Below are 24,040 nucleotides of genomic sequence, written 5' to 3'. Positions count from 1 at the left end.
TCACGTTGTTTCTATAAAATAGGGATATGTAGGCAGCACTGCTTTGCCAAAAGGCAGAGTGGGGGAAGAGTCTCTCTGATTTTGCTTTTGTTCATGCTTCTCTTTTCCATCTTTAGAACTTAAAAGATTCCTACGCACTTCCACAAACCATGGAAAGAGATGAGCAGGTGCACAACATGAGCCCTCTAATCCAAACAGTTGCTCAAGGTGTATTATTTGTCCTCTGAAGAGTCTGTTTCTTGCCATTAACTCCCCATGCAACATGGAGCACAAAGCTAGACTTACAGACCTGCATTCTAGATGCCTAAAGGAGGCCAGCAAAATTACATCCTTCTATTCAAAAGGCCAGCTCAGAAAGGCAAAGAGCACAAGAGGAAAACAAATCAGGACCAAGCACTATCTGCTCAGGAGTGCAGAGCATTTCCCTTGGCACAAGGCAGCTCTGACCCTGACAGCTACAAATGCAGAATGTGATGTAGAAATGAAGGAATGAACCCAGTCCTGGTTTTGCTACTGGCATATAGATCAAAATAGGAATTTCAAATAGAGCTTATGGCTTTATGACATCTGTGACATGCATGAATGTGAGGCAGTATTAATACATGTTGCTTCCAACCAAACTCATGTTTTTACTTTCTCTGTGTAGGCAGGGCCTTGTTCTGTGGCAGCATCATTTGCAAGAGGCTGAATTTTCTCTGACCCCAGGAATCACTCAGCACCCTCCAGGGCCGCCCATTGTCAGTGGAAGCCGTTGTGAATCAAAAGCATCATATGTGGAAGCCATTGTGTGTGGAAGCAGGTCTAACCTGTGCCTTAGGCAGCACTTTGTTACACAAGAAAAGGGCCTTTGCCATTTATTTCATTCCAAACAATCACATTAACTCCTTGTTGAAGGGGAGGGTCACTCACAGTTGTCCGGAGATTAAAATTCCTTCCAGTTAGGCTGGAAGTTAGGCTGTCCCTCTGATGTGGATCTGGTTTGGGAACACCCAATCCAGAGCAGACAGACCAGGGGTATCAGCATTAGTAGAAATCTAATGGTGACTCATTGCACCCTAGGGAAGAACTGGAGATGATGAGCACCTTGTGTTCAGGGAATGCTGGAGCAGGATAAACCCTTCCAAGAGGACCAGTCAGGTTTGCTTAAAATACCTGTGTTCATTTCCAGGAAAACTAAGCATCAGGTGTGCTTGAGGGCAAGGACTGGCAGCTATGATCAAAGGCATTTTTCTGGGTTGTGTGGGTTAACAGCTTGTTGAGCTGTGGGAGCAGGTATGATGGAGAAGCTCACAGCTGCAATGTGCTCCTGCTGCTTAGTGCAACCTGAAGCTCCACTGAAAAATAGGCAGATGCTGTCAAGTCCTTCTGGCAACGGAAAAAAGTGTACAAAATGAAGAGAATGGTGTCGTCAGAGCTGGATGGCAGCAACATTTTGTGACTGAAAATTATTTTCTTCACTTGCACAATGATACTAACATTTAGGGGAAAAAAGGAGCACTGCAGAGGCAGTCATTACAGATGGGGGGGACTGATCAGCCCCTCTAGCTTTGCCACCTGAAAATACAAGATGTACAAGATGTACTGCGATACCGCCGACATGAGCTCCATGGGAGGAAGTATAGGAAATGTGATTACAGATATTATATCCAAATTGAATTAAAGTTGCATTAAAAAATTCAGATTACTGTACGGTTCCATGCTATGTTTGAAAACATGATATGCATCTGCTACTGACAGACCCATAAAGAACATGCGAGGGCTGAGTTCTCAGAAAAGAAGCTTGATCTCTGACTTGCTGATTCGCAAATCCACAGAAACAAAGGCAGGAAGTAAAATTATGGACAGACCTCTCCAGCACACAAATAATCATCAGCAAAGTTTGGGATTTTTGCTTGATTTGTTTGGGATTTTTCTTGTTTTTCTTCCAAATATTTACATTTCAACCTTAAGCAAAATTAATTACCTCAGTTTCTTTATCTGTAAAAATTGGATCATGAATCTTATGTTCTTTGCAAAAGGTGAATTTGTGGATAAAATCATTAGTATTGCTTGCTGATGTTCGTAAATACTTTTTCAGTTGACTAGTGGTCACTGGAACACTGTTCTGTGCTGTGCTTATTCACTGTACAGACTAAATGAGTTATGACGTCCTTCTGACTCCCCTTAGTTTTGCTGACAGGGAGAAAGAGCAATCCAGGCTTAAGAACGCACGTCAAGCTCACTTTTAAAACTATTTTTTTGTGGAGGGTCATGTAGTGGCGTATATGGAGGTAACTATCTCTTTGCTTTCTTGGCTGTGACTGCTACAAGGAAATGAAAAAGATCTCAAGACTGACAGTGTCATGAGTTATTGCTTCTGCCATGAGGGCTCTGTACACCCGGTCATTCTCATAAAAGACTGTCTGTCTAGTGCGACTAGAAGTATCATATAGGCTGACAAAGTGAACTGTAATAAAACAGTGTTTCTTTCAATTACTTGCTGTGTTATGTTACATCAAGTGGCAGAGTACAATAAATTTTAAAATAAAAAGTTGACATGAATGATTATATAGTAATAAAAGAATAATACAGGCTTTTAATGCACATGTAAAAAATAATACAGCAATCACCTTCCAACTGCACTTTACCTATTTTCAAGCAACAAAACACAGCTGGCAGCTGTTTATGAAAAGGAATCAGTGTGCTAAAATTTTCTCAGTCTGAAATAATAACTCCAGTAAAAAAAATTCAATAGAGATGTATTTTAAGAACAAAATCAAAGAAAACAAAGTCACAGAACCTGAGAGTTTCAAAGCACTCTTCTCCTCATACATCCCACTCTCCCCCAAAACAAACCCAAGGCTCTAAAAAGCTTCAGGAAAGATTTTCAAAGGCACTGAGCTTTCAAAAGGAAGAAAGCCCTTAAATATTCTTTGTGCATTTCAATAAGGCAATTTCCTCTAGATCTTCCACACTTCGGTCTTTTCTGCGATCACACACCAATTGGCATGGTTAAAGTATGAATGAGTAATATGTAGCTCCGGAATATGACGCTCTATCAGTTCAGCCAATGCCCCTTCTTTAAAAACATGGTGGCATCTCAGCCAGGCTCCCCCCAGCACCCACCTGCTGTCTGCTCTGCATGGTCAGGGCACACTCATTGACTGAGTTCTCCAGAGAAGAGCCTGCTCTCCTTTTCTTCTGGCATTGGCAGAAAGCTCCTTGTTTTGGGTGATGGTCTATTTTAAGTTGTTGTCTGACAACTAATTCTTTCTGATGTGAAATCAGGTCAGGTAGACAGACTTCACTGCAATAGTGCAGCCATAAGGAGCTGCGGAGTTACTTGCCCTAATTCTGAAGAGCAACTTCTGAAAGCCTTCGAGCAGCGTGACAAGGGCACAGGTTTAATAGCCACTTCAAAAGCTGTTGCATTTTCAAAACTTGGTTTGCAATGTATTAAAAAATAAAAACAGAAGCATGTTTCAGGACATTATGTGCTCTGTTTTTTTCAACATTTTTTCCCCCTGTTTAATTCATTCAGCTGAATACCGTAATTGCAGTAACTAATGAGCTGGTTGTGGTGCCACCGATCACCCAAACCTAATACTGAGCCAAGCAATCTTGAGAACAGAGACCATCTCAGAGATTTCTTTAACACTGTGTGCTGTGTTTTTTTCTCCCCTCCACAGGATGAGCTCCTTGCTGTCCCCTGTACCTCTGAAGTCCCATCCAACTTGTGATAGGGCTAGTTCAAAGCCAGTTCTTTGTGCTTGTGAAGAACTGATTTTTGTACTGCATGTGAGCAAGGCTCACCTGAGGAGCAGGAAGGAGGTGAAGGATTCCAAGGAACAAAGACATCTTGCTTTTCAAATCTTCTCTGTTTTTGCTCCATTGCCCACACATATATCATTATCTGGCCTCCTACTCTCAAGATGCGAGCCATCTCTTTTATTGCTCTCATACACCTCTCTTCTGTTGAAAAATGGTGGATCACTAGAACAGAACAGATAATGTGAATAAGTATCCCTCAAGGCACTAATGAATACAGAGTATAAGGACAGGGACTGGCTCTGACATGCCAGCAGCTGGAGGTTTGCACCACAGGAATACATCATTTATCTTCCATTGTGCTACATGTTATTGTACTATCTCTAACATCTCTAAAATTGTGCTATCTCTATCTCTGTAAAGAGTTCATAACACACTGACTTGTTTTAAAAACACAGCAAAATTTAGAAACGTTGAAACAAGTGACATCTTTCAGACCAGCAGTAAAGAACACAACAGTCTCATTTTCTCAGTTAAAGGCTACCACTGGGCTCCTGGCAAAGCAACCTGGCCCTTTTTTGCCCTCATCTAATTCTCCTCTTCAGCCTGAAAGAAGCAATTCTGAAAGACCGGGGCCATACGTGGTTCTTTCAACAGCCATGCTGGCGATCCTGCTGATAACATCCATTAGAAAAAGACTACATTAAAACCACCTGCCCATTTCTCCTTCTTTATTGACAGACATCAGCAACAGAGCAGAAAAAATGAACAGTCACTATCAGGCTGGTATACATTTAAATCATCAACATATGAGTGAAAGACAGTCAATTAGCATTTATCTAGTTCTGCCATTAACAAGCATATATCACAAAACCAAATAATTAGATAATCACACAAACATGTGTGATGTGGGGGATACCTCATAAGTATGATGGTGAAACTCAAGCAGCACAGCTTTGTTTGAGTCAGAACTGAATTTAAATTTCTCATTTCATTAAAAACTTTTGCCCTGAAAAGGGCAATTGGACTCAGGCTTTGGCAGGAATTTGCTGACCAGCAGCTCTGCAGGTTGGCTCCTGCTCTCAGACTGGGCAGCTCTAGTGCAATTCACAGCAGACGTCGCAGTGGATCAGGCCTTGGTGCACAGCAGGGACTTCAGCAATGCTTCAGATACATCAAATGAATGTTACATGAGAAATAAGAATAGGAAACAATCCTGAAATAGAGCTGGAAAGGACAGGGCACATATTAAAGGTGCTGATAACAAAAACAATCAATTAGTTATATTTATTCAACTTTACATTTTCCTCAGTGAAAATGCCCATACCAGTTTGGGCAGGTATTTCTACACCTACCACTTTGGGTTACGATAATAAACCTTTTTTTTTTTTTGGTCAAGCTGTTGAGGTGTTTGTTTCCACAGAAAAATAACAACTCTTTCAAGGAAAAAAACCAGTGCAAGTTTCAATTCTTTCTAGAAAAATAAGTACAGAAAAGGCGAGCAGAAGCTCTGTATGTGCAGCGTCTGTGTCTGCCAGGGCAGCCGTTCACCATCAGATCCATTTTTCCTCAGAAAAAGAGACACTTTACAATTAAAAGAATAACAGCATGCAATCCAGGTGAGCTAGGAAAACACTCCTCCCACAATGAATGATGCATTCAGAACCTCAGCAGCAATGTGAGGATCAAAAGGCAAGCTTTGAAAAAGTAGGATCTTTTAACATTTAGTTATTCAGCTGCTTTGCCCGTAGGTTTCACTCTTTTGAGATGAACAGAAATCAATTCTGAAAGCTCAGGTCTTCTGGCACTAGTAGAGATGTTGACATTGAAACATTCTGGCCTTTTTAATTAAAAAAGCATCAAGTGTCATTGAAGAAATTACAGCATATTAATAAAATCTCATGCTGAGCAAAACTTTAATGTTGTCAAGATATATTTATCAGATAATTTTAAAAGCTATGGGTGATGTATTCCATTTAAAAATGCATGACTTAAGGAGACAGAGCATCTGCATGGGGCAGCATCACACTACTCTGAAATCACAGATTATCACTTGAATTATTGCACATGATTTTTTTTAATCGGAGCCAAACATGTCAGGCTCCAAGATCACCATGCAACCACATTCACCTGAAGCAGGTGGCTTATAAAAAAATCAGTTCTTTTCCTTGACATTAAGTTCCTTTTATGTTGAAGCTGTGCTTAAACTGAACAATCTGTAAAGGTGCCATTTTAGAGATGGAGCAGCTCATGTTAGCTGGCAGTAAGGCAGAAACACTCACCGAGGGCCTGGGTGCAGTCCGGCAACAATGTGAACCTACTCAAATGGAGATGGCTCAAATCTCATACTGTCAAGTAGAGGGGACTGAAGGCAATATTTCACAGGATCTTGGAGTGGTTTGGGATGGAAGGCACTCTCAAAGATCACCTTGCCCAACCTGATGCCATGGGCAGGGACATCTTCCAGTAAATTGGGTAGTCGAAGCCCCGTTCACCCTGGTCTTGAACACTTGCAATGGTGGGGCATCTACAACTACCCTGGGCAACTTGTTCCAGTGTCTCACCACCCTCATAATCTTCCTCATGTCCAGTCTAAACCTACTCATCTAATCCACCCTCTTTCAGGTTAGAACTGTTGTCCCTTATCCTGTCACTACAGGCCCTGGTAAAAAGTCTCTCTCTATCCTGCTTACAAGCCCTTTTAAGTACTGAAAGACCATAATATTGTGTCCTCAGAGCCTTTCAGTGCTACAGCCCTAGAACAATCTTTCAACAGCTGTTCAACATATTTTAAGGTGATTTCCCACCATCCAAACACTGTAAAGCAAGGGTCCAGATGCTTGAAAGTGGATTTGTCATAATGACTGGCTCTTTAAATGGAAATTAGTTTTGTGCTAAATTACAATAAATATAGAAGCTTGCAGGCGGTGAAAACATTATTGGGGAAGAGGAAACTCATCCTGGGTCGAAGCAAACATCTCTCCAGTGTGGGGCTGTGGCAGCAGTCAGCACCAGATTTTGGGAAACAATAGTGATGCTTTCTCCTCTCGCCTCCTGTGGTCAGCAGCCCAAGAGCTTCTTCATCCACAGGCTGGATCTTCTATCTAACAGCCGGTGATGGGTGTGTCCTCCATGGATACTTTCTTGCTCTCACTTTTACTTCTGAATATAAAAAAATCACATGTCAAAGGAATTTTCAATTTTATTTTATTTTATTTTTTTAGGAAAATGGCTCCTTCTGTTTTAAATTTTTCCATGTGGTTCTCCTGCTGCAAGAAACCAAGAAATTTACTTCCTATTCACTAATTTCTTATTGTTTATGGGTTCCAGGATGGTATCCCCGCTCCCTCAGGAGCAGTATGATGTATACACTTATTTAATGGTACTTTTATGATGATGATCTTTTTTCTTAGATGAAGAGACCTAAGCCACTAATCTATTCTCATACATAAACAGTTTGCCCTTTTGGTCATTATTAGGACCTTTACTAGTTTATCCATGTCCTTCCAGAGACTGAGAAAACTTGAATTTCATGTGGTATTCGACATATGGATGTATCAGGTATTTATCTTCTACCATTCTTCTGGATTTTCAGTTTTGTTCTTAATATTTGAACACATTTTTGACCAGGTTTGAACAACGAGCTAATATTTTTCAGGGCAATGAAAATGAGCATGATAATGACATAAATTTCTTTTTCCTGAACAGGAATAGATGGCACCAGTGTGCCTGTACACTTAGTTATTTTTTTTTCCATGCACATTACCTAGCGTTTATCCACAAGTGCTTTTCTACAATTTTGCACCCAGTCATTAATTTTACATCAGACTTTTCTTGCAAATCTTTCAGTAATCCTGAATAACTCTGTGTCACCAGCAGCCTTTATCACTGGCCTATTCATTTCCTTTGTAATTATAAATTACATAGGAATCTGTTGAACAGCGGCCTTTTTATAGGTGCTGTACACCTACATGAAGCCTTCAACATTGAGTCTTTCAGCATTTTCCACACTCATCTGCTGGCATTTTACCCTTCTGGTTTTCCCTTTCAATTTTCTTAAGAGTTTCTTCCTTTTTGGTAGTAAACTTTTATGCAGTGGATCTTTTACAGTATTTTTGTTCCCAGCAGGAGGTTTGATTATGGTCACATTACAGGCAGTAAGATAATGTGGTTCTTGCACAATTACTTATTGATACGGGCCTGATGCACCATTTCAGGCTAATAAGAGTTGTTTCCCTTTTGTGGGTTCTCAGATTAATCTTTCCAAGAGGTTTCGTGCCCCTGTGTATCATTTACACAACCTACATATGGATAATTGTGGTTTTTCTGTACTGTGCTTTCTGCCCCCACAGGCCTCGCAATCTCTCTTAATAATCTGTGGTCATTTTATCCAAATTTAGCAGAAAGCTAGTGATACATCCTTATAATTACACTGCTCTCCTCTGCAGCTGTCTACCTACTTTCATTTATTCCAGAAGTTTATCCTCATGTATTTTTTTTTTCCACAGAAGAATGTTCAGAGCTTTTTAGCTGTTATGCAACCCTTGTAACAAAAGCTAGAAAAAAAACCCTAATAAGTTCACTACAAAAATGGTATTAATAAACATTACATCATTACCATACTGACCAACACCATGCCATGGTGATGAGGACAAGTAGGACCACAGCTAATTTTTTAAACATCCCAACTAACCATTGCAAAAAAGAAATCTAAGAACAAAAATATTTGTTTAGAGTGAGCACAGCTGCTTGTCCAAAACTCCTGACAGCTCTTTGCAGCAGCAAGGCCTTGCTTCATGGATTAACAGTCATTATAAGTCAAGCATTCCTTTCCATCTTGGCCATACATTCCCCTAGTGTACCTAAACGCCAATCCAAATTAATTTTGTGCCATGTACATTCCCACCACTTTTGTTTAAATTGAAGACTGAAAGATTTTCCATAACTGAAAAATACATAATGCAATTTCAGATTTCAAAGGGAGAGGGTGAGGAGGAAAGAAGAACATTTCAAAGATTATTCACTTCTTCATTTCATAAAAATATAATTAATTGCTCCTTCTCCTAATTTAATACTGTGACTAATCCTGCTAAAGGGGATTATTTAGAATGAGCAGACAATGCAAGATACATTTTTGTGCCATTCAGCTGTCTTCAGAGAACAAAACTGAAAGCATCGACAACTTTGTCCGAATTTTTTTTTTAGAAGTCATTTTCAAAATGAATATTTTAAGTCAGTGATTCAATTTAAACCCCATTAAATGGCAAAAAGAAATCTGTGTAATCAGAAACTGCTTTTCTCTGTCAAATTTCTTTATTGATGTTAAGTCCCTTCAGAGAAATTTGGAAACTATTTAAGGATCGCAGAATGTTTATCTCAGAGACTCTTGTCTATACTGTATATACACTTCAGATGTCACTTTATCTCGGTCAGCTCTAATAGTAAGAACAACTGGAACATACATAGAAGGAATGATTCTAAGTGAAATATTATTTTATTCTCTTCATTATAGAATCTTAGAATCAGAGAATCTTTCTGGTTGGAAATGACCTTGAAGATCATCGAGTCCAACCACAAACCTAATACTGCAGAGTCCACGTCTAAACCATGTCCCTAAGAACCTCACCTACGTATCTTTCAAACACCTCTAGGGATGGTGAGCCAACCACTTCCCGGGGGAGAAAAAATACTAACATACCAAAGAATTACTTAGTAAACTTCAAAAAGCGTTTCCATTAAATACTTTTTCCTGTTAAAAACATAACTCAATAATTACTTGGGTTAGAAAATTTGTTCCTTCTTTAATTTTCCCACATTTATGGTGAGCATTAGAAAATGAGGATGCTGCCTTTACAAAAATCATTATAATGATGAAATTTAATTAACTTATTTAAGCCTTGATTCAGGAACATAATTATATGCTTAATTTTAAGCATCTGAATAGCTACACTGCTAATTCTGAAATGCTTGTCACAGCAGCATAGAAGTGGGGACACCTATAGCTAAAACCAGCAGAAGAAAGTAATAAAATAAGGTCAGGTGGAGCAGCTCTCCTCAGGCCCTTCCCCTCCATCGCTTTGTGTCATCCTCGAGCCTGAATTCCTCCTGCCCTCTACCCACCTGGAGCTGCAGGGCTTTGCCTGGAGCTGCTGCACCAGCCTCACCTGCTGCAGCACCTCTGGGGTTCACCCCATGGATGCTCGGAGCTGACTCAGTCTGCTCTCGAGCAGCATTAAATCTTGCTTGTACACTTTACATTAGTCAATCATGGCATACGGAGGAAACAACACAGGCAGCCGCCTTTTTTCCTTCCTTCCCAGGTGTGCTCCTACATGCTGGGCTACAGGATTAGGCTCCTCTTCCACCTCCTTTAGGCTTTTTGGCTGAGACCTCTAAGGTTTTCTTCACCTAACACATGTCCCCGAGTTCTGGAAATGTGGGTTTGAAACCCCTCTGGCTGAGGAAGGAGGTGAATCGAGCTCTCCTGCTTTCTGGCTGAATGGCCAGAGGACTTGGCTGCACTGCAAAGAGAAAATAAAGCAAAACCTCTGCAATGCTCTGTCAGGCACCAACCGTAAAAAATCCTTGGCACTACAGATCTTTATTTGAATGTGCATCCAGATCAGGTGCCTGAATACTGCTCTGGATCTGTTCTGGATCTCAGTGTCCTACTCAGCAAGAAAATTAGGTTTTGGTAGTACAGACTCAAACCCTGTGCTGGGGAGCCTGCTCTTGGCTGACAGCACAAGCCTGCCAACCCCATCATGTGGAAGATTCTCAGCCATCCCTCCTTCCAAAGCCACATCCACGTTGCCCCTGAGAGAGCAGAGGACAACAGCTGTACATGAGAAAGTTGTGAGGCCAGTGAGAAGCTGCCACCTCTTTTAATGACACCAAACACCTGGCCAAGACCTCGCAACAAGGTAACATGTTGTTAAGAGCATATAGGTAAGATTTAAAACAGATAGACTGTCAACAAGACAACAGTAATAAGACCATGGATAGATGACTGTCATCTAAAATAAATGAGTACATTTAAAAATACTGAGCAGGCTGCTGGCTGCTGCTGTGAAAATTAAACTAAATATATGGAGTTTGCAGCAGTTCTGCACTGCAGTAACTCAAGGCAATAGAGGGGACCGTATGGGGCAGAGCTCTTTCTGTTGCGATGCACATTTTTTCTAAGAAAAAAAAAAAAGGAGAGTCAAGCTTTCTGACTCCAGCCCATCCTGAGGTAACTATCGTGCACTGGAAATAAACTTAGGATATTTTTGATATCAATGCAAGGAACACAAAGGTCCTGATTTAATTAAGTGAGATGGAAATCAGGCTCCTTGCTGTTGGTGAGAATTGCACTGATAGACAGCACTGTCAGCTGATGAACCCAGGGAGAGCAACTTCGTTAACAACAGATAAAGCCTGCAGGTGTCAACCACGGGCTCTCACTGTCTATGGAGCTTCTCTGCATTTCGAAGAATTTGTGATTACTAGCTTACAAATAATTGTATTGTTCATTTAAAATAGAACACTAACAGTGGTGAGACCAAAGCTGAAGGCTTGCAGATGCCTCAGGAGAAGCAGAGGTACACTGTGGGTTGCCTCGTCAAGACCAGAAAACCCCACTATGGGTGGCATTTCTCCACTCTCTCCAAGACCTCTTGCGATATTCAGACTTTGTATTTTGCACTTCTGACTTCCATCAGAGAGAAGAGTTTACCACTGTTTGATGAACTGTATTAACATTAGGTAGCAACTGCTTATGGAATAGTCAATGGATTTTTCTCAAAAAGGCCAGGTGGCCTTTACATTAAAATAGATGCAGAAAATTAGAGGTTGTTCATTTTCCAGCTCCAAGGCAGAGTTAAACACTTGGCCCAACTGTGACCCAAATTGGTCTAACCTGCTCTTAAAAGCCTTCTAAAATTTGAGGTAAATAACCTTTGCTGCAGGATAAGAGGATTATTTATTTTTTTCCCATGTGAAATGAAGACCAGCTTTCTATAAAAATAATTTCTGTGTTTGAAGACTACTATGCTTCCTGCAGTCTTTTTTTTCTCTTTCGTGACTAACCAAAGCCAATTCCTTCATTTTCCTCTAATAGTTAAAATTTTTTAAACATAAATTATTTAAAATGTCTCCATATCGAGTGAAACTTTGTGGGGCACGGTCCCCAAAAATAGATATGATATTCCACCTAGGATCTCAAAAGTACCAAGCACAGGAGGGTGACTCATTCTTCTGCCTTACATGAAACTGCTCTGTCACCATACTCCAGACAGGTATTTGCCTGGTTTTCCAACAGCACGACACTACTCACATGAATTTGGCCTGTGGCCCAATTTGCCTGGCTATTATTTCTCAATTTGTCCATTGGATGTTTCCTTCCCAAGCATGGTGCATCCCTCTTGATGTACTCCGTATCTCTTCCTGTTGATATCAGACAACTCTCCATCATTTGGATGCCAAATCACATATTGCAAAATAAATCCAGCTCTTCCTACACAGAAGCCATTCACAAATTGTTCAGGATGCTCTCTAGCCTGCCATCGAAGTTATTAATTAAAATTTGCTTAGAAACAGATGTAGGGTGGGTCCCAAGAGCATCCCATCTGAAATGTGTCCTGATTGGACAGTGAACCACTGATCCATTTTGAGAATTATTTTTTGTCCATATTCTTAGCTCTGTTTACTTATTTTACTTGCAACGATGACATGAAAGTCAAGATATATCATGTCTTTTCCTGCTACCCTGTCTATTGGTATGATTACCCTGTCAAAGACCGAAAGCAGATTGGCTTTGCTCCTGACAAACACATGTTGGCTGTTTCCCGTTACATTAGTATTCTGTAGGTTTAAATAATTTAGTCTATTTAAATTAGATTATTTGAATTATTTATTCTAGTATCCTTGCATAAATCTAAGTTAGGCTGGCTTCCTCTTGATGTCCTTTCTTTCTCTTTAGGAAAAAGTATTATGTTTGCTGTTCTTCACTTGCTGGAGATCTTAATTATAATCTTCTAGTTCACTGTAGTTTAAGATTAATTTCATGATTTCCTAATGATTTCTGTAATCTAAGTATTCTTTAAGAATACTTAGGTAATATTATTTCCTTTTTATAGTCTAAACTCCTGTCCTCTGGTTAAAACTCTATTAACTTGCTGATGACTACTGTTAGCTTTTTGTAAAGACATAAGAAAAAAGCAACTTCCCCTGTCGTCTGTTATTTACTCTTTCCTCTTGCTTTTCATGCATTTATAAAACCTTATCCTAGTTCAAATTCATGTTGTGCTGTAGTGATCCCAACTTTGGTTCTTCACTATCCCTTATAATTATTGGTAGTCATGTTTTTTGATGATTTGTTTTCAATTTATCTGGCATTAAATAGTTCCTGGTGCTGTCATACCAGACCTCATTATACTCTGCTTTCTGCTGAGACAGATTGCTTGTTGTGCCTTTAATATTGCTTCTTACAGAGAATACAATTTTCTGACCATAGTGCCTTTTTGTCAGAAAAAGTTAAATAACTGTTAGAATGCAATCCTGACTGATCCTTAGGAAAAACAGAATTTAGGACAACTAGCAGGTAGTGATGATATACCTACCTGACCTAACTCAGTGTTATGCATGAATAACCAGTCTGGCACAGAAATATGAGGGTTCTTCATGGGGTAAAGAGACTACATCATGATGGTATTTCAATGTGGTCTCCATATTAATAGGCACAACAGTGCAATGTAACTACACTGATAGTAACACTTGGTTTCTTCTTACTCAGTGTCTCATTGAATTTTATCATAAAGACAGAACCTTATATAGTAAGGAAACTCTCCTGGACCTTTTATTTGGACTTCTTTTTTTTTTTTTTTTTTCCCCCAAGAGACACTTCTACCTTGTAAACTTTAAGAATTATACTGTTTGCAATTACACAGACCACTTTCTCAGACAATGTAAATTAGAGGACTAGACGCTTTTATGTCCCTTATGTTCCCCTCACTTTCCCTGTTAAATTACCACATGACTAAAAGATCACAGATTAAAGCAACATTAATTTTCACATATTGGTATTAACACCAATGAAAGCCGTTTGATGCTCTTCACTTTAGTAACCCTCTTTTTCCCACTGGGATGAAGAGTCTGATCAGATATTTCAGTAACATAAAACAACTTTACTGACTTGAGTATCTGACTCCTAATAGGAGAAGAAAATGTGATGTCTTCACCATTGCATTTGGAGGAAAGAAATTACTTATCTAAATTAAAAGAAAAAGCTTGTTCTTATCCTTTGCTCATCTCAGAGTCCAAGAGCTAGGCATATAGAAGATTTTGTTAACACAGAACGTGATCGTTCCATATAAAGTGGAAAGACACCTTGACTGAGGTAAAGTTATCCTAAAAAATAAGTCCTGCACTATGATTCAGAATAATTCCTTAGTGAAAGTGGAAACGTGAGTGCCAGTCCTTTTTCCATTTATACAAGTGGCAGAACTCCTACTTATTTCAATAATATAGGAATGGCTTCATCATGCTAAGAGTAACAAAGCCATCAGTATATGGCAAGGGGGATGATTTCTGTTGCTTGGGGAAATTAAATCTCAAATATAATTATGCTATGAATATGCTGGGAAAGCAACTATGATTTCTTTCTTAAGACAATGAAAACCTTTTGAAATGAATTGAATTTTAAAGTTTTGCTGATATGCCTAGATGCTTTTCTTGTTAGTAAAGGTTATTCCATTCATGGAACTGGCAAAAATATTCATTATATATGCGTATGCAATAGGTGTTGAGTAGAAGAAAAAATCATCAAGTTGGTCTTGACACTCCTCTTTGGCTGATATTTCCTACTACAAACCTGGCTTTAGAATGCCTACAGAAATTTCTTGTCTCCTTTGACAATCTCCTGAAGATTAAGAGAACACATGCTTACTCAAACTATAGTCTATGTGTCCTATACTATGTACTAGTATATATAATAATTCAACATATTATTTGAAGTTTTGTAATGCATCTGAACCTTTTTTTTCAGTAATAACAAGGAAACATGATCATTGCTGTGGTGCATGCATGATCTGTGATGGTAAAGGCTGTAACAGAAATAACTCTATGATTTGCATCCATACTATAGCGCTGAAAGCACCACAGTCCACAACCACGTAGTTCTACCTGTCTCCCAAGTGTCCTTTTAGATTCCTCACTGATTCCAGCTTCTCACAGAGCAGCCAAGCAAACAGGGCTTTCAGCTTGCTGTGACTGGGAAGGTCTGTAGTTCTGCATCTCCAGCAGCAACCTTGGCCCAGCTACTCTGATTTGTGTTCACAAGTACTCCTGGGGCAAAGACTTTTCCGAGTCAGACAATTTCTGAACATTGCTACATAGCTTTTTCAGCAAATCTGGATTGTCCTTCTCTTCCTTACTCTGGATTTCCAGAGAAATCAAATCACCTTTGGGCACATGATGGTTGTCACTGCATCTGGGCAAAGGATGTCACAACCCAATATTAAGCCTGTTAGCTATTGGCCACATTTCTTAAACCATGACTGAAAGATTTTCAGATGGTGTAGCTGAGCATGGTTCAGAGCCCTGTGCAATGATGTACCAGTGACAATAATGCAAGCTCAGATTTCCATCAAATGTCAAATGGACCTGGACTTGAAAAGTAAAGTCCTTCAGGGCTTAGAGAAAGGTCACCTGAGACATGGAGAAGAGGCTGTATCAGGTTACTCACTAACTTCGAGAGAAGTGAGGTATTAACATTTCACTTTGGTTTATAACAAGGCTTAGAGACCTTCACACTCCTTTGGCTGAGAAAAGGGAAATCAAGCTGGCTAAGCACTGTGATTTGTTTTATTTACTGTATTGGCCAACTTCCAATCAGTATAAACTTAACATCTAACTTCTAAAAGTTGGTTAAGTACCTTCAAGACTCCCAGAACAAAAGAACCCTCAAAATTTAAAAGAGAAAAAAACAAAGGCTAAAGCTACCATTCAATATCTGCTTTTAAAGTGGAAAAGACAGGTAGTTCCTCTGTCATTAGGTTAGGCTGAAAAGAGCAACTAAACAAAAAGGAAAAATCTTACAAGAAATGAAATCTAAGGTAATTTGATGAACATTTTAAGGTGGCAGTGCTACCGAAACAAGCACTTCTGCTTGCTTTGTCATCGGTTCCCTGTTCTTTCTCTGCATTATCCCCTAATTTTGTGGAAACAGGTCTCCCTGTAATGAGGTAAACTATTTTTCTGGGTTACTTTACAGCTGGACCGGTGTAATGATCTTCCTTCTTCATTAGCACAAAAATGATTGTGTTGATTGACAAACCGCTCAGTCTTCCTAAATAAGTTTCTTCCTGACAGAGCAAACATTTAAAATTTCTGCCATGTGATAAGGTACAAAGAAGGGCCTCCTCTCACATTGTAGTTTAGTTGTGCTTGGACTAGAATAAAACTCAGCTCACATCTGTGTGACTTACCCATTTTGCAGTTTTTCTTGTGCTAATGCAGATTTACCTGGTGTACACAACCCAAAATATTCTGTTGGTCACTGACAAGACCCACATCTAGAAGAGGCTGTGCCAGAACTTCCCAGAGATGGCCAAAACAGCATAGAAGCACTCACTTTGATAAGGCAGACACAAGCCATGGCACACCTTCATTGCTGATTCCACCAATAGGAAACTGTAGTTGCAATACATTTTATAGACTTGAGAACTAATGTGAAGGTTTCTGTCATTTCCACAACCTGAAGAAATAATGAGGAGAAAGGCAGATATTTGGTGTTTGTACAAGAGAATGTATTCCTGACATAAATTGTGATGTATGCCCTTGACTGGCCTAATAGCTTGAATTTCTCCACCCATATTAAAGGAGATACAATTGCAGTGGAATTCAGATTATTTTTTACCATCACAGTACAATGAGCACAGACTGCTCCTTTCTGTCTAGTAGGCTCTCTGCTACGTGACAGGAGGTATTCAAGTGGGATTGCTGGAGAGCCTTTACCTTGGCCTTCCTACCACATACAGAATCAAAAATATTTATGGTAATGATGCTACTGCAATTCTGCTTGTAATAGACTCAAAATACTAAGTAAAAGCATCATATAGTGGGAGCGTAGCACTGAATTATTCCTGTGTATTGAAATGCTGGTAGACAAACGAGATTGCTAAGTAATTAAGTCACTATTAGACCAAACCATTAAATCCATTGTTTGCTGTTTTAACTGCTGCTAATTGCTGTCACCATGACAACAGCGGAGTTTCTTTTTCTGGTATCTCCATGCAGTTTCCTTTTCATAATGGAAACTGCGACACAGAAATTTACATCTTCCCGAATTGAAGTACTTCTTGTGTTGAAATAAAGGCAGACATCTTTAGACAAGAATGATTTTAATGTCAACAGTAAAATGGACCTTAACTAAATTTTTGAGAATTTGTTTGCAGAATGTACGCAGAGTGTACTTTAAAGTACATTATTAATTTTGAAAATTTACCTTTTCACTTGCATCATAAAAATCACAGTTCACATTAAGATCAGGGAGGTTAATGCATCGGGCCAGGATAATATCCTGTAACTTCTGCAGACCTTGTTCACATCCTGTTTATGGCTATGCTTACATCAAACACTAAGCTTGGGTCAGAGCCCAGATTTTATCTTTACTTAATTAAAAAAAAAAAAATTGTAGATCTTTTGGAGACTTCCAAGTATTGAAGTCCCTATATTTAGGTTACGGCTGTCCCACAGCACCTATTCTGAAATCCACTGTGGGTCCCTATGTTCAGTAAGGAGCCTCCCAGCCCCATTAATCCCATTTGAATGGGAGATGAATTACTGCTGAGCTGCAGGTAGAAGCCTGCTCCTTACTGCTTGTCTAATATTAACTGCTGATGCCACCTCCCAGGAATGAAGGAAAGATATCTGGAGAAAAGCTGGAGCTCCCTCAGTCCTTCCCATCCCAGCTTCAGCACCAGCTGAGAAAAGGTGCTGTTAAACAAATTAGCCAGCACTTGGCTAATTTGAGACTCTATTTTCCAAGGAGAAAGAGCAGAAAGAGGACTACCCTGGAGCTCTGACTGGAAGAGAACTCCAGAACTTTTTGTGGTTTTCACTTTTGCAAGTAAAGGCTCCAATACAAGCCAAACAACTGCTACTAAAGATATTTCCTCTAATCCGATGCCAGATGCTGCTTGCCAGGAATGGAGAGGCAGAAGAGAGCCATCCAGGTAGACTCCTCTCCAGTGCCATGGCACTGATCTTGGTGATTGTGTCTCCCATGAAACTTGTCTCTGGTTATGGACACCATAAGAACATGCCAGCAGCCTCTTCAAGCCAAAGCCCAGGAGCCAAGCCTGAGCTCAAATTACAGCATTAACAAAGCCCAAAGTCTGTGACACTGGTAAAATTTCAATGTGCTGGTTCTTTGTACAGGTCTTATTTGTTCACATTGAAAACACTTCAAAATCTGCCAATATCAGAATAGGAATATAGTATCCAGCATTTAGACTGTGGTAAACTGAGAAAAGAACATGGTACAGTTTGAATGACACCCAAAAAGTTAGTGCGATTAACCCAAACCTCAGTAATTTTTCTCTTTCATAAATATTTCCATGCTATAGTCAGGAGACTATACGTATGTGTTGCTGGAAATGCTTACAGGTCCAAAAAGCTATTTAGAAGTCTAGTCTAAACATGTAGAAATGATGAGTTAATGCGTAGATCTCCTTTGGGCAACCAGCATGTACCCACTTCTGGTGCAGGTGCTGAAGCAGAGACTTCCGTCATACCATTTAGACAATCTCAAACCTTTGGGGAATAAAAACCCATTGCACATTGTTTCCCAGAGCACTTAGGACAGTGTCACGATACTTGCTTCAAACTGGCCACACACAATGCATGTTGTAAGAGCTAAACAAGATTTCAAATTCCAGAAGTATCATACTGATACACAACACTAGCATCCACTAATGACATCTTAAGAAATTTAGCTTAAGTTTAGTGCTTCAGCTCAGTTGAACTACTGGATACTGGGAAAAGTCAAATTGTCTTCATATACCTATGAATGGTAGAGCGAGGTCCTTGATAGCCTAGCCATTTTGATTTCCCAGTTTGATTCACAAGCTCCAAACTCTTCTGCCACAAATACTTCTTGATAGAAGGAGATGACATACTTAGACTGTCATTAGCAATGTGATAAACAACCCCACTCATCAATATCAGCAACCAGGCCACCTGGCTCCTGCTCTGAAATGAACTGCTGCACCTTTGGCCGTGCCTTGTAGCGTGCACCATTGAAGTAAGGAGCTATTTTCTCATGTACACTATGAACACTATGAACACTATGAACCTGGGGTGGCTTGCCTCATTCTCCATCACTATGAAGGCCAGGCTGACTCACGGAGGTCAGTGTAACTCTCCTAGAGAAAGGGAAGGGAGAAAAACAAGCACCGGATCTCTTGTTACCAAAGTATATTTCCTTAAGTTAAGCAGTTTGACATTGTTTATTTAGGAAACAGTATTTCCAAGGACCATGTTGCCATTAAAAATAAATTGCTGAGGCTTTTAAAGCAAGAAATATCATCTATTCTATGATTTTATACAATGCATTGTTTTCTTCTATAAATCTGAAAGGTATTTTATGACCTAACACTCAATGTTTACTAACTTGCTCATAGCATTGTATTTTGGAAGCTGTTAATTTTTGCTTCATAAAGTCTTCCACTCTTTTTCAGTCTACCCTTGAAAAAGACATTTTCTAAGTCTTTCATTCACAGAGACATCTTAAAAAACAACAATTGAAAATAATGGTGAATACCAAAAGCTGCTCAGAGTCTGAAACAAAGTTCCAAGAGGTGTCATTTCTCCTCTGCTTCATGCAGCACCCAGAAAGATCCATGCTTACACACTTCCAATTGCACAATTCATTGGCACTCTGCATTACTGTGAACAAAAATCTTTCCAGCCTTTCAAGCACTCTTTTTTTTTTTTTTTTAAAGCTGTTCTGGATTGGCATCATGCACTGGTATTAGTGATGTCCCCAGGAAAGCCCTGTGGTATTATGAATAGCCTATTGCATCCTAAGTCATCGTTCACTATGAAGCTTTGTACAGAAAGGCTGTAAAAATTGTGAGCTTTGTTGAACATATGCTGACCATCCCAGCATTTCCATTGATTTATGTGAAGATTTGTCCTCCAAGACAGGCTGCTCCTGCTTCATTCGCATGTTGCAAACAACTCCATGCAGAATAACTTCTGCATGGTCCAAAGGTCTTGATGACAGCATCTCACCCTAGATCTCTGCACTGCAGGCTGGCCACTAACCTGACTCCTGATACAGTCCTTATCTGGTCCTTATTTTCAAACCCATAAGAATTTAAAATCCTGTCTACTCAAAAGACTATTGTTCTGTGATTTCTTATGAAATTACATCAAAAAGAAACATTTGAGCAGACTAAGCCTGAATTCAATTCTGCAATAACAGCAACAAAATAACTCTAGAGGGGTTTTGGTTATGTCATTTATTAATCTGAAAAACTGTACCAGGATTAAATCGTGTAGCCCTTGGTGTCTTCTGTCACATCAGATATTCACTCAACATCACCGTGAAATTGCACAGACCACAAGTGCCCTGAATATCCTGCCTAGATCAAAGTGATGACAAGTATTGGAATGGGGTGGAGAAGTTATTTGGAAGATCATTGTGCTTTTCTTCATTATAAACGTCGCTAAACAACAGCCATGTTAGAAACTCACATAGTAATAATAAAAAAGATAACGAATGTGAGTTGTCTTGGTTTAGTCTCTTCTGCACTGCAATGCATATCTTTTTAGCTTCTAGTGAGATTTAAAGCTACACCTTGCAAGCACTTACACAAGTGCTTAACTCTGCAAGTGCAAACGATATCACTGACTGAATCCAGTGGGGATATTCCGGGCACAGAGTTCACCACATGCATTAGTGCGTACAAGACTGGGTCTCCAAGGCAGAAGGAATTTTTTTTATTGTTCTTCATTATAACCAAACTCTGCTGTAAAAGCTAGTTTTTAAGAAATACCTTCAGAAAAAAAACAACCAAACAACAGCTGAAATAGCTGAAGTGCTCTACTGGGGATCATTTCAAGAGGAAGCTGATCTACTATCAAATATACAAGGAAAGGCAGGAGGAGGCGAGAGAAGGAGAGGGAAATTGTTATTTGGAAAAGCTGTAACATCATTTCAAAGCTTTGCAGTTGCTTCATTTGACAAGAGGAAATAATAACTGGTGAATTGATGTAAGATCACAGGAGTGAGGAGAACAGAGCTGTTTCTGTTTAACTCTAGGCCTACACTCAGGATAGCTCACTTAGACAGAGGGAAAGCCTGGAAGTTGCTACCAGCTTGAGACACTTAATTACTAGGAAAAGAAAAAAATATATATGAAAGAACCGAGGAGGAGAAAGCACATCATAAGACACCCTTTCAAGCTAACACACACACACACAAATGTTTAAATGCAAAAACCTCATCAGAAATTGTGTGTAAAACAATCTCTCTTCTGGAACAAGAGCAAAAAAAAAAAAAAACCAAACATGGGGTATTATTAAATCCCACCAAGAATATAGAAAGACATAGCATCTTTTGTTTTAAAATGGTATACCTACGAGTGGGGGCAATAGTCTGGACTCTGAAATTTAGAAGTTCACCTCCACAATGCACTCTTAGGTTTTCTATAAGGTTCTTATAAGAAAGTAATTTTTTGGGGGGGAGGCTGGAGGAAGGAACCAGTCAGGTCGGTGCTCAACAACCACCAGAAGCCATGCTATGGACATTTCTTCTTAGGGGAGTACAATGAACGCCCATCTCCTATGCTGACCAAGCCATAAAACACAAAATGCTTGTCAACACTCCATTTAGTGCTTTTAGAACAACACACTGACAACCATATAAAATACAGAGTGCCAGAGGAAGAGAGCGAGAGAGATGTTTTAGGGCACAGACACTAAGTTTACTAAGTAAAAATGTTCAGACAGTTCTAGGAAGTTGGTTATGACCTACATTGCAGAAGCAAGAAAATAAAAAGCAGAGAGATACCCACCAATCTAGCCTGAGGGAAAAGAATTTCAGGGGGACTGACTCAGCTTCAAACATGATTTATGCATGTCAATATGAACCTCAAAGGCTTTCCAGTTTCTCTGTCATCCCCAACATCCTTTCTGTAGTCACAGGGAAAGAAAATCAAAGTACGGGTCAGGAAAACCCAAAATTTCTGCCTAACACAAAACTGGATATTTAGTGCTGCAAATTCACACAATGGCATTTTATATTAGTGTTGTTTTTTACTTGCATAACAAAGGCTTTGGGGAATGCAGATATTTTCTTGTGAGCACATTCACCCCTAACTTTACACACACCAAAAAAAAAAAAGTAAATCTACTAATGCAGGGCTGGCAGGAAAGCAAAATGAAGAGGTACAGAGCAGCCGTTCAGCCTGTCTGCTTGTCACCTAATCTCTAGTTAAATTTGACACAACTTGATTGAAAGTTAAATTAAATTTGAGTTTAAAAGCTATTAGAATCTTCTGAGTTTGTGATTATTAATTTCCTGAATGCTATGAAGCCTCTGACTGTTTGTGCAGGATGTGAGCCTCATGCAGGCTGTGCCTCATGTTTTGGGGAGACCTGACACCCCAGAGCATCGCTCCCCATGGGTACCACAGGTGCCTAGTGGAGTGGGCTGTGGCTCCCGCATCCAGAGCATGAGCTCATCCTCTGGCTGTGGTGTAGTGGCTTCTGATGTGCTAGGAGGGCCTTAAATTTATCTTTAAATTTAAAAATAAACTGTATGGTAGGGAATAGGCTTTCTAAATCTAAATAGTTTCATGCTTTGGGTAATCCTGAATGACGTAAATTTAACTCAGCTGCTCTGTGGTTCAACCTAGTAGGAGAGAGTAAACTAAATTGCTAATAAGCTTGCTTTTGACAGGGAAACTCTTCTAGAAGGACATAACATCAGAAAGCTCCCAGATGTAATGAGTAATTCCTGATTTTAAAACTTGCCTATTCTTTCCCTCTGCCCCCAAGGACCTGCAGCTGTGGAGGCAGCCGCAGGACCGGGCTGCCCAGGGCAGCGCAGTGGGTCTTCCAAGCTCGCCCTGGTGAGCTGAAAGCAGCTCTGCCAAGGCTCCTTCAGAGCCCCCTCCATGTGGGTGATGCCATGAAGAGCTGGTGGGAATACGGGAGAAACAGGGCTGACTCAGAGACATGTCCCACCACCACCTGCCATGAGCTAGAGAATGGGCTCTGCCAAGCAAAGCTGGTCTTCTTCAGAAACAAGAATAGCAGTTACTGCATTAAGTAATGCAGTAATTAGTGCCAGCAAATGACATAACAGCTGGCCTATGAGAGCTGAAAATCCAAACCAACAGCTCCAGGAATACGCCATTTGATTCTCGCCCTCTACTCTGCCCTTGTGAGGCCCTGGCTGCAGTACTGTCTCCAGCTCTGGAGCCCTCAGTACAGGAAAGACATGGACCTGTTGGAGAGGCGCCAGAGGAAGGACACAAAAATGATCAGAGGGCTGGAACAGCTCTGCTGTGAGGACAGGCTGAGAGAGTTGGGGTTGTTCAGCCTGGAGAAGAGAAGGTTTCAGGGACACCTTATTGTGGCCTTTCAGTACTTAAAAGGGGCCTATAAGAAAGATGGGGACAGACTTTTTAGCAGCATATGTTGCAATAGGACAAGGGGTTATGGTTTTAAACTAAAAGAGGGGAGATTCAGACTAGACATAAGGAAGAAACTTTTTACAATGAGGGCAGTAAAACACTGGCCCAGGTTGCCCAGAGAGGTGCTAGATGCCCCATCTCTGGAAACATTCAAGGCCAGGCTGGATGGGGCTCTGAGCAACCAGATCTAGTTGAAGATGTGCCTGCTTATTGCTGGGTCGTTGGACTAGATGATCTTTGAAGATCCCTTCTGACCTATACTATACTATGATTCTATTAAAGAAACAGCAGTCCTTTCCTCCCCTTGGCTGAATAAGTATTTTTCTGACAATATGTTTGAAAAGCCTGCTTAATTCTGTGTCTCTGCACCCCCTGCATCATCATCAATCCCACTTCATACACAAACATTACATGGTGACTGCATTGAAATAGCTTCTTTGTAAAGCACCTAATCTGTGAGAGAAACACTGTAAATATACATTTGGACTTTGCTAGTGTCCCTTCGGGGACCTGCAACAAGTTTCTTCCAGCAGCAGCAGTAGCCACAACAGGAATGCTCTGCCAGTCAGACTAAAGGTCCCTACCCCGGCAAAGGAGATAAG

The 24,040-nt window shown here is 40.1% G+C and overlaps 1 pseudogene across 1 annotated transcript; it reads right to left on the bottom strand.

The window, feature by feature from the left end:
- Positions 1-2,939: 2,939 nt before the first annotated feature.
- LOC309435255 (putative tRNA methyltransferase 9B) lies at positions 2,940-19,960 on the bottom strand (annotated as a pseudogene). The gene is made up of 4 exons: positions 19,890-19,960; positions 18,949-19,076; positions 16,328-16,483; positions 2,940-3,972 (listed from the first exon to the last, which is right to left on the bottom strand). The product of its transcript is annotated as a putative tRNA methyltransferase 9B (transcript).
- Positions 19,961-24,040: the final 4,080 nt, after the last annotated feature.

Source organism: Streptopelia decaocto, assembly GCF_964273445.1.
Source record: "Streptopelia decaocto genome assembly, chromosome: 1".
Lineage (NCBI taxonomy): Eukaryota > Metazoa > Chordata > Aves > Columbiformes > Columbidae > Streptopelia > Streptopelia decaocto.
Note: the sequence above shows the minus strand (reverse complement) of the source record. Positions and strands in the feature narration are given on the sequence as shown.